The sequence below is a fragment of the Oncorhynchus gorbuscha genome, linkage group LG09, assembly GCF_021184085.1.
Source record: "Oncorhynchus gorbuscha isolate QuinsamMale2020 ecotype Even-year linkage group LG09, OgorEven_v1.0, whole genome shotgun sequence".
Taxonomy (NCBI): domain Eukaryota; kingdom Metazoa; phylum Chordata; class Actinopteri; order Salmoniformes; family Salmonidae; genus Oncorhynchus; species Oncorhynchus gorbuscha.
The window spans coordinates 35,768,404-35,778,338 of NC_060181.1; positions in this window are offsets into that span (position 1 = coordinate 35,768,404).

The following is a 9,935-nucleotide window of genomic DNA, read 5'->3' on the forward strand; positions in this document are numbered from 1 at the left end:
TTTTTGTTCAGTGTATACAATATCATACAGAAATACATCTTACCTGAATTGTTGCTCTCGACTGATAGTTGTGCCCATGCAGTCAGTGTAATGAGAAGAAGAGAGGAGACAATTCCCAGCACCCTGTAGAGACTGACTATAGTGTAACACTGTGGAGAAGTCTGACAGGACACAATAACATCTCATCAAATGGAACGGTACAGTTTAATACAAAACGTTTTTCAATATCTTCATATTCACTGAATTTATTGTCAAATTAACACGACTACTTACTACATTAACATACTGTCAATTTTATTACAGTAGTACAAACTATGATATTAAGGGAAGAGGAGTTCCCATTTTTGTTGCAGGGTTTTGGTGAAGGAAATTAAAATGCTATTAGATGATTTGGAAACTGATTTCTAATTATTATTATTTATTGTTTTACAAATACATGCCTGTGACTATTACTGAATAGAAGTCAAAGTAAAACTTGGCTATACAGTGCATTCAGAAAGTATTGGGACCCCTTCCCTTTTTAGACATTTTGTTACATTACAGCCTTATTCTAAAATGGATAAAGTACAAATTCTCATCAATCTACACACAATACCCCTTAATGACAAAAAAGTCATACCGTTACATAAGTATTCAGACCCTTTGCTATGAGACTCGAAATTGAGCTCAGGTGCATCCTGTTTTCTATTGATCATCCTTGAGATGTTTCTACAATCTGATTTGAGTCAACCTGTGGTAAATTCAATTGATTGGACATGATTTGGAATGGCACACACCTGTCAGTAAAAGGCACATGACAGCCCGCGTGGAGTTTGCCAAAAGGCACTAAAAGGTCTCTGGCCATGAGAAACTTTCTGATCTGATGAAACGTAGATGGGAACTTTTTGGCCTGACTGCCAAGTGTCACGTCTGGAGGAAACCTGGCACCATCCCTACGGTGAAGCATGGTGGTGGCAGCATCATGCTGTGGGGATGTTTTTCAGCGGCAGGGACTGGGAGACTAGTCAGGATCGAGGGAAAGATGAACTGATCAAAGTACAGAGAGATCCTTGATGAAAACCTTCTCCAGAGCGCTCAGGACCGTAGACTGGTGCGAAACTGTACCTTCCAGCAGGACAACGACCCTAAGCACATAGCCAAGAAGACCGAGGAGTGGCTTCGGGACAAGTCTCTGAAATTCCTTGAGTGGCTTAGCCAGAGCCCGGACTTGAACCCGGTCGAACATCTCTAAGAGAGACCTGAAAATAGCTGTGCAACGAAGCTCCCTATTCAACCTGACAGAGCTCGAGAGGATCTGCAGAGAAGAATGGGAGGAACTCCCCAGATACAGGTGTGCCAAGATTGTAGCGTCATACCCAAGAACACTTGACGCTGTAATCACTGCCAAAGGTGCTTCAACAAAGTACTGAGTAAAGGGTCTGAATACTTATGTAAATGTGATATTTCTGGGGGGGATATTATTTTGCAAATTTGTGAAATATAGAAAAAACAACTGTTTTTGCTTTGTCATTATGGGGTATTGTGTGTAGATTGATAACGGGGAAAAAACAGTTTAATGAATTTTAGAATAAGGCTGTAACAAAATGGGGAAAAAGTCAAAGGGTCTGAGTAATTCCCGAATGACGGGGCCTGTATATGACAGCACAGTAGTAAATCCCAGAGACGGTGACAGCTGCGGTGTAGATGAACACAGGGCACATCTTCTATGAGATGTCATACTGAGACCTGATGTTGATAATGGTGTTCTTGGGGACTCGCAGCACGCCGGGTTGTGTGGGCAATCTCATGCAGGCAACGGTATAACAGTAAGATGTCAACCCCTCCAGAACGCAGTTCATGGTGATGTTGCCGCCGACCACGTCAATTCAACAAAAGGTCGAAACTGGGTCACTGTTGAGTCCTCCAACATGATGGGCCCTGCAACAGAATATAGAAACATGGTAATTAACCAAATGCTTTGCATAGATTGATATGAGGTTAAAGTGATAGTTTTCTCTCGATGCAGTCCATAGCAGATTCAGGAGAATGTTATATTTTGAGGCATGTCAGTCCATTTTTCAGTCCAAGTAATTATAAGTTATATATGGTCTGTTCACATCAGTTTATCTCTACAAGGCACATCATTACATTTTATGCAAGCCACTCTTCTTTAAGCTAATTCAAAAGTAGCTTTATTCATTTGGCATATCAGCAAGGGTTGAATCAAACTTGGACACAGACTGAAATGCTTTCCAACCTAAATGTGCAATATGGTGGTCTTGTCTTTGACCTGGTTAAGGTTGTGAGGCCATGTCAGAGAGGAAAAATAGACGGCAGACAATTGATGCTACCATTCTGTTTAGCAACCTCAGACAAATGACCATCTTTTAGAGAGAGGAAGTAGTTACACGAGATAGTGGTCTCCGTTATGTTTCAATGAGAGTCAGCGCAGCAGGCAAAGTTACATTTGTTTTATTGAATTGGAATATAATTTACACAAATGGTGATGATGATGTATGATGATCAGTATGACAGTATGTCATATTTAATAAAAGGTTTATAAAACACTGTTATTGACAAATTATTCAGAAAGACACAGAAGGTCACAACAGTTGCCATGGGGAGTTTTTTGTCATGAGTGCACGGATTCTTCAGAAGTCAACCTATGAGCATTACCTTGAAAGCCCACCGCAGTTGGTGCCGCCTCTTCAAACCACACGACAAAGACGCAGAGGTGGAAAAAGTCCTCAATTGTCATACTTGAGTAAAAGTAAAAGTAAAAGTAAATACTATACATCAAATTCATTATATTCAGCAAACTAGGCTGCACAATTTCCTTTTTATAACTTTTTTTGGACAGCAAGGGGCACACTCCAACACTCAGAAATAATTTACAAAAGAAGCATTTATGTTTAGTGAGTCCACCAGATCCGAGGCAGTAAGGATGACCAGGGAGGTTCTCTTGAGTGTGTGAATTGGACCTTTTTCATGTACTGCTAAGCGTTCAAATTGTAACTTGTACTTTTGGGTGCCAGGGAAAATGTATGGAGTAAAAAGTACATAATCTTCTTTAGGAAGGTAATGTCAAAAATATTAATAGTAAAGTACAGATACCCCCAAAAACTACTTAAGTAGTACTTTAAAGTGTTTTTACCTAAGTACTTTAAACCAGTGCAAAGAGGACACAAAGTAGCTGCTGTACCTCCTGACTTGATAGGTGTCACTTCCTGTCCACTGCTCTGGCACAATTATAAATAGAACGCAAACCACATTTAGGACTACTCTGCTACTGAGTCTCACATACTCAGCTACAGATCTCACATTCTTTTCAGTAATGACAGTAGGAGTAACACATTGTAAATGTTTACTTATCTTTCTACTTTTCCATAAGAAAATGTTTTTACTCCACTTAAATTAGCCTTTATGTTTTATTTACTCCTCATTTGGAAACTGGTTGCATGTAATGTATCTTCATTGGCATAATCTGAGTGTACAAAACATTAAGGACATCTTTCCATGACATGCGCTGATCAGATGAGTCCAGGTGAAAGCTATGATAAATTATTGATGTCACTTGTTAAATCCACTTTAAATCAGTGTAAATGAAGGGGAGGAGACAGATTAAAGAAGGATTTTCAAGCCTTGAGACAATTGAGACATGGATTGTGTGTGTGCGTGCCATTCAGTGGGTGGATGAGCAAGACAAAAGATTGAAGTGCCTTTGAACAGGGTATGGTAGTAGGTGCCTGGGCATCCTCGCTGTGTCAAGAACTGCAACGCCGCTGGGTTTTTCACGCTCAACAGTTTCCCGCGTGTATAAATAATGGTCCAACACCAAAAGAACGCCCAGCCAACTTGACACAACTGTGAGAAGCATTGGAGTCAACATGGGCCAGCATCCCCGTGGAACGCTTTCAATACCTTGTAGAGTCAATGCCCCGACGAATTGAGGTTGTACTGAGGGCTAAAGAGGGCGGGGGGGTTCTTGATGTTTTGTACAATTCTTGTACGTTCATTTTTTTGTTGTCAATATTTTCTCATATTTACCAGTCTTACTTCGACCCGCTTTTCTGTAATACATTGTGAGCAACTAAAACAAGACACGAGCTGTCGTTTAATAGTAGCTAGTTGTAGCTGAAATGTGAGTTGCAGTGATTCTACCGAGGGGTTTCCTTGTGTTTTTATAGTCCATGTTCACCCTGCTTTAAACAGACAAGTGGACAGGAAACACAGGCCCATGCAGAGAACACAGCCTTGTTTTTGATGAGTCGTCGTGTGGTTAGAGGTGGAGAGAGACTCTGTGCTAACACTGTGAGCTCCTCAGTATACGGCCATATGGTTTTACAAACACAATCAAAAATATGTGATGATTACCAAAATATCCATTAATAAACATGTTTTGATTAATGTGTATACTGTACTTTTACGTTCCTTTTTTGAATTGTAATGCCTTGCTGTGTCCTTTAGGGGTGTATGATGTTGAATGTTGAGCATTTGAATCATTTTGGAGTTATGCCAACTACAGGAAATTGCATTATTTTCGTGTATTGTACTGTATATCCTATTGGGCTGAACAATTAACGTATGTATATCCAACTGCCATAAACAACCACTATGCATGTTTGCTTTTATTTGTAGTGCTGCAGTGCTTCTAAGTCCATTGCTCTCTAACATTGCTCTCTGTGCACATTTTGGTTCTGTCCCAGCTGCCACGTTCTGACCTTTGTTTCCTTTGTTTTGTCATTATTTAGTATGGTCAGGGTGTGAGTTGGGGTGGGCAGTCTATGTTTGTTTTTCTATGATTTGGGGATTTCTATGTTTCGGCCTAGTATGGTTCTCAATCAGAGGCAGGTGTCATTAGTTGTCTCTGATTGAGAATCATACGTAGGTAGCCTGGGTTTCACTGTGTGTTTGTGGGTGTTTGTTTCCGTGTCTGTGTTTTTCACCACACGGTACTGTTTTGGGTTTCGTTCATTCCACGTTTATTGTTTTTGTATTCAGTTGTTCATGTGTACTATTTATTATTAAAAGAACCATGGACACTTACCACGCCGCATATTGGTCCTCTGATCCTTTTCGCCTCTCCTCTTTGGAAGAAGAGGAGGGAATCCCTTACACCAGTACAATTATCACATCCGATTCAACTCATCAAGAGTTGGATGATTAGCAAAAGACAAGCACGCTTCTTGACACGTCAGAGAATAAACGGAATAAAAGCTTTTCAACAGTGCATCTACAGCTAATCTATGGTCTAGGTGTCCCGGAAATGTTTTTTTAACATTTTAGATCCTCAAGAGTTATTGACAAGACAAGAGAGTGAACTTTACACCAAGGCTAAAAATGTACATAGAACATACAGGATCACAAGATTTATTTTGAAATATTTTAGCATTCTTCCTATTCTTTATTTTAGAACCCTTTTAGGGCAAGACTAGTCCAATCGTTGGGAATATTTTGACAGAGAGTCCAAAGTGTTTGCATTAGTCATGGTAGATAATCCTCAACACTTGCCTAATTAAACTATGGTACTGGGGTAAACGGGTATTTCAGTGATTTACATTTGTCTGCATGTTCAGTAGGTAATGGTTGCCCTCCTGTTTGTGGATGACATATACAGTAAAATGTTACTGTACTTTTCACATGTCATATTATGATGAATTAACTCTTCAGCAGTTCCTGGTCTGAACAGGACTGATGATTGCCTCTATGCCATCAAGAATGACTACTGGTACTCTTTCTTAAAGGCGGTTCAATGTTGACTTGCCTGGTGTTTGGTAGTGTATACCTCATTACTTTGTCACTTGTCTATTGAGGGCCTCATAGTGTTTGTGAGAACAGACTCAGTCCCTCTCCACTTCTAACCACACAACCTCATTTCAAAAACACTGCTCAGCCCTCTGCAAAGGCCTGCGTTTCCTGTCCACTCGTCTGTTTGACTATTACAACATAAATAAATACCTCAACAGAACCATTGCATCACTTAATTACAAATCAAATCAAATTTTATTTGTCACATACACATGGTTAGCAGATGTTAATGCGAGTGTAGCGAAATGCTTGTGCTTCTAGTTCCGACAATGCAGTAATAACCAACAAGTAATCTACATTTACATTTACATTTAAGTCATTTAGCAGACGCTCTTATCCAGAGCGACTTACAAATTGGTGCATTCACCTTATGACATCCAGTGGAACAGTCACTTTACAATAGTGCATCTAAATCTTAAAGGGGGGGGGGGGTGAGAAGGATTACTTTATCCTATCCTAGGTATTCCTTAAATAGGTGGGGTTTCAGGTGTCTCCGGAAGGTGGTGATTGACTCCGCTGTCCTGGCATCGTGAGGGAGTTTGTCCACCATTGGGGGGCCAGAGCAGCGAACAGTTTTGACTGGGCTGAGCGGGAACTGTACTTCCTCAGTGGTAGGGAGGCGAGCAGGCCAGAGGTGGATGAACGCAGTGCCCTTGTTTGGGTGTAGGGCCTGATCAGAGCCTGGAGGTACTGAGGTGCCGTTCCCCTCACAGCTCCGTAGGCAAGCACCATGGTCTTGTAGCGGATGCGAGCTTCAACTGGAAGCCAGTGGAGAGAGCGGAGGAGTGGGGTGACGTGAGAGAACTTGGGAAGGTTGAACACCAGACGGGCTGCGGCGTTCTGGATGAGTTGTAGGGGTTTAATGGCACAGGCAGGGAGCCCAGCCAACAGCGAGTTGCAGTAATCCAGACGGGAGATGACAAGTGCCTGGATTAGGACCTGCGCCGCTTCCTGTGTGAGGCAGGGTCGTACTCTGCGGATGTTGTAGAGCATGAACCTACAGGAACGGGCCACCGCCTTGATGTTAGTTGAGAATCTAACTAACAATTCCAAAACTACTGTCTTATACACAGTGTAAGGGGATAAAGAATATGTACATAAGGATATATGAATGAGTGATGGTACAGAGCAGCAGTTACAACTACTAATAATTGACAGCTCTGTTCTTGGAAATGTAGCTGATCGTTACATGTATAGCAGAAGAGCTAGTTCTTGATGTGTGGTCAATGTGGAATGTTAGTATATTCAACTAAATAATGACTCTTTTGCAGATCTACAGTAATTCACCAATTTGTTAATAATATTTACTGCGTTGAAAATGCAATTGTAAGTGTCTGACAGATTTTGTTAATTTCTTTGAATCCGTCTCTGGGCAATGAATGACATGAATCAATGAATTGCAAGGGGAAAATGAAAAACGGCAGGATTGCAGCCCCTGGGGATTGCAGTTGATCACATTTAGATTACTGTCACGTTCTGACCTTTATTTCCTTTGTTTTGTCGTTATTTAGTATGGTCAGGGTGTGAGTTGGGGTGGGCAGTCTATGTTTGTTTTTCTATGATTTTGTGATTTCTATGTTTCGGCCTAGTATGGTTCTCAATCAGAGGCAGGTGTCATTAGTTGTCTCTGATTGAGAATCATACTTAGGTAGCCTGGGTTTCACTGTTTGTTTGTGGGCGATAGTCTATGTTAGTTGCTTGTGTCAGCACAGTTCTCATTATAGCGTCACGGTCGTTATGAGTTTTGTATTCAGTGTTCAGTGCTTTCTTTAATTAAAAACTTCATCATGAACACATACCACGCTGCATTTTGGTCCGTTCCTTACGACGATCGTGACAATTACGGTGATAATGCTGCTGGTTTCACATTTAAGTTGTACTACCTACTATGCCCTGTAGGGTGCGTGATGTTTCTTCAAGGGTAGAGGTCTACAGCAGTTGTTCCCAAACTTTTTAATAGTGCCATATTCCTTCAAACATTCAACTTCCAGCTGGTACTCCCTCCAGCACCAGGGTCAGTTCACCCTCAAATGTTGTGTTTTGCCATCATTGTAAGCCTGCCACACACACACTATACCATACATTTACTAAATATAAGAATGAGTGTCAGTTTTTGTCACAACCCGGCTAGTGGGAAGTGACAAAGAGCACAAATAATAATAATCAATCATTTTGCTCTTTATTTCGGCATCTCACATATTAAACCTCATTTGTTCATCGAAGATTGTGAATAACTCACCACATGTTAATGACAAGTGTATGCTTGAAAGGATGCACATAACTCTGCAATGTTGGGTTGTATTGGAGAGATTCTCAGTCTTAAATCATTTCCCACACACAGTATGTGCCTGTATTCAGTTTTCATGCCTGTGAGGGCTGAGAATCCACTCGCACATAGGTACGTGGTTGCAGAGGGCATCAGTGTCTTAACAGCGTGATTTGCCAAGGCAGGATACTCTGAGTGCAGCCTAATCCAGAAATCTGGGAGTGGCTTCTGATTCAATTCAATTGCTTTAACAAAGTTAACCATTTTCACTGAAGTGTCCAAAACGTCTTTCAAGCTTTCAGGCATTCCCTTGGCAGAAAGAGCCTCTCAGTGGATGTTACAGTGTACCCAAGTGGCTTCGAGAGCAACTGCTTGTATGCTCGTTACCACTCCACTATGTCTCCCTGTCATGGCTTTTGCGTCATCAGTACAGATGCAAACACATCTTGACCACCAAAGTCCATTTGATGTCACAAAGCTGTCCAGTACTTTAAAAATATTCTCTCCTGTTGTCCTGGTTTCCAGTCGTTTGCAGAAGAGGATGTCTTCCTTAATTGACCCCCCATAAACGTAACGGACATATACCAGGAGCTGTGCCAGACCCACCACATCTGTCGACTCATCCAGCTGTAACGCATAGAATTCACTGGCTTGTATGCGAAGCAGTAATTGTTTCAAAACATCTCCTGCCATGTCACTGATGCATCGTGAAACAGTGTTTGATGAAGTCATTGGCTGTATAGGTTTTTTTGGCCTTTCCCCCAGCATTGTCCCAGCCATATCTGCGGCAGCAGGAAGAATTAAGTCCTCCACAATAGTATGGGGCTTGCCTGTCCTAACCACTCGGTAGCTCACCATATAAGACGCTTCTAGCCCCTTATTATTAAATCAAATCGAATGCATGTCTTACTACTCCAAAGTCATCTTAATTCTCGCTCATAAAACTCCTGTGGATTATTTTATAAATGGCCATGTTTTGTTTCTAAATGTCTGTGCAAGAGTGAAGGCTTCATCGAGTTGTGAGATAGTACTTTTTGCACATATAACACACTGTGGCTGAGGAAAGGCACTACTCCCATATAACACACTGTGGCTGAGGAAAGGCACTACTCCCATTATAAGTGAACCCCAAATCAATGTAGTTCTCATCATATTTGCACTTCTTCGATGGCCCAACGTCCCTGGCTGTTGTTCGGTGCTTTCCGGGTAAGGGGGCAGTAGCTCTTCGGCTGCATCAGATTCACAACTGTCAGTGTCCATGCTATCTGGGCTAACAACAAATGTAGAATTACTGATGCTAGCATTGGATGTGCTCGTGGAAGCAGAACAACTTGTGTCGTCGACAGGTGCAGGTGTAGTACTGCTGGTAGTAGCAGTACTACTAGTAGAGCTGGTATGTGTCTCTATGGACACACACGGGCCTTACTTTTGTTAACCATTTATAATTTTTTCGAGCAAACGGAATGAGCAGCAGCTATGTTTGGCTACATACGGACCGTTAGTGGATTTCCCACGAGAGAGTAAAGGTTAATGTGATTGGATGATCATTTTTTGACTAGGCTACCTGTATTTGACATTGTGTTGTTATTTCGCTGAACACTGAAACATCACGCAAATGTATAGCCCCGTGGGAAAATATAAATGGACTGTTTGAAAATGTGAAGAAAAAAACAGATTTGTGCGTACCTTTGGGGTACGCGTACCTCAGTTTGGAAATTCCCGGTCTAGAGGATGAGGCTAGCAGGAAATCTGAGTGAATCTCAATCATTTAAAGCACCCTTCTCTCCACGCCTCCTTTCCTTTATTTGAACTGATGAGAAAAGAACTGGATAGGTCAAATTATACTTCCGGTCGGCATCCACCATATTGCTTTCACTTATCC